Below are 1,861 nucleotides of genomic sequence, written 5' to 3' on the forward strand. Positions count from 1 at the left end.
GTGTATGTGTGTGGTGTGAATGTGCGTGTGTGTGTGTGACTGCGTGTGTGGTGTGAGTGTAGGTGTGTGACTGTGTGCAAATGTATGTGTGTGTATGTGTGTGAGTGTGTGTAAGTGTGTGTGTATGTGTGTGGTGTGTGTGTGTTTGCGTATGTGTGTGCATGTGTGTGTACATGAGAGTGTATGCACGTGTGCATACACATGTGTATATGTGTCCATACACGTGTATATATGTATGCATAAGCTTGCACCCTTTCATGTGCATGCGAGCGTGTGTGTATATGTGTTTGAGAGTATTTCAGTGTATTCTCCAAATTATGGAAGAGCTATAATAAATTTCCTAGGGTTGTAATATGTCCCCTAAAATAGTGAATTGAATAGCATTGGCTGTATGGCCAGAGAATTTGGTTAAAATATTCATGTACTGTAAACAGGGATACTAGAAGTTCAAATTCTAACGAAAGAGAAGATAAGCCAACTCTATCTGCATAGATCAAGGTAAGTTAATCTTTATTCTCTCTCTTTCTCTCTCTCTCTGCCTCTTTCTTCCTTTCTTTCTTCTCTCTCTCTCTCTCTCTCTCTCTCTCTCTCCTTCTATAAATGTGTATGTAAGTGTGTGTGCACGCGTTTGTGCATGCATGTATGTGTACATGTGTATACATGTGTGTATGTATAAGTGTAGTAAAGGCAGATGGCTTAGTGGTTAGGGTTATGCAGATTGTGGTCATAAGGTCATATGTTCAATTCCTAGTGGTGCATTGTCTCCTTCAGCAAGACACTTTATTTCCTGTTGCTTCAGTCCACTCAACCGGCAAAAATGAGCTGTACCAGTAATTCAAAAGGTGCTGACTTTGTCACATTCCAAGTGATGCTGAATCACTCTGAGAACTATGTTAAAGGTACACATGTCAGTGGAGTGCTGAACATTAATTTCAAGAGCAGGCTGTTCCGTTGATTGAATCAACTGAATCACTCGCTGTCATAACCAATGGAGAGTCAAGCCATTTGTGCGTGTATGTGTGTGTGTGCATTTAAGTTTTCAAGCAAGAGGACAAGAGTTCAATACAAACAAATGTAGTGTGTATTTATTCATTGGTGGGCAATGAGAATACTTTTGTCAGTTTTGCAAATGTTTTTGCTTATTTAACTAATGAGATGTTATGTGAATAGCAATATTCATGAAATAGGACAACAGAGAATAATATTCGTTCTTACTCTAGGCACAAGACCCAGAATTTTGAGGGAAGGATGAAAGGCAAAGCCGACCTTCGCAGAATTTGAACTCAGAACAAAAAGACAGACAGAAAAAGAGTCATATTAATATAGTATTCGAGCAGAATGCTATTCTGCAGCAAATTGGCATGTATGTGTGACCAATAATGTTTACATTACTGGAGCTGCTTTTAATAAAAAATTTTATTTAAATATATACGCAGCACGGAATTTTGTCAGTGAACAGGTCACGGTCTCAAAGCGACGAAAATATTTTGGCAAATAAAATCTAAATGTTCAAGTGAATCTAACGGTTTTTGTGTATTATTTTAAATGGCTTATAAACACCTTCCACACTGCAATTGTTTTCGTTTCAGCACACGATCTCAGATTAGGTCACTTGCTATGCAAGTACATCTCCATAATATATATATATATATATATATATATATATATATACATACACACACACACATACTTACATATACATATACAGGGTGCGTAAGATATTTGAGTTATTTGAGGACATATATTTGGGGGTCGTTGCTGCATTTTTTGCTAACTCTGTATAATCTTTGTTTCAGAAAATAATAATGGCAGACACCGAAGAAAAGAAGAGGCAAGCTGTTATTGTGTTATGAAGGCTGAG

General features: G+C 37.4%; 1 protein-coding gene and 1 long non-coding RNA gene across 3 annotated transcripts in view; one reads left to right on the forward strand and one right to left on the reverse strand.

Annotated features, from left to right (window-relative positions):
* Positions 1-1,486, forward strand: part of LOC128249630 (uncharacterized) — a 10,154-nt gene extending 8,668 nt beyond the window's left edge. Inside the window, exons 2-3 of the long non-coding RNA XR_008265748.1 lie at positions 435-498; positions 1,221-1,486. This is a non-coding gene — a long non-coding RNA (uncharacterized LOC128249630). The remainder of the gene's footprint in view (positions 1-434; positions 499-1,220) is intronic.
* The window catches only part of LOC106870605 (centrosomal protein of 104 kDa), a 293,281-nt gene that overhangs the window by 118,347 nt on the left and 173,073 nt on the right, over positions 1-1,861 (reverse strand). The window lies entirely within an intron of this gene.

The sequence above is a fragment of the Octopus bimaculoides genome, chromosome 16 (assembly GCF_001194135.2).
Source record: "Octopus bimaculoides isolate UCB-OBI-ISO-001 chromosome 16, ASM119413v2, whole genome shotgun sequence".
Taxonomy (NCBI): domain Eukaryota; kingdom Metazoa; phylum Mollusca; class Cephalopoda; order Octopoda; family Octopodidae; genus Octopus; species Octopus bimaculoides.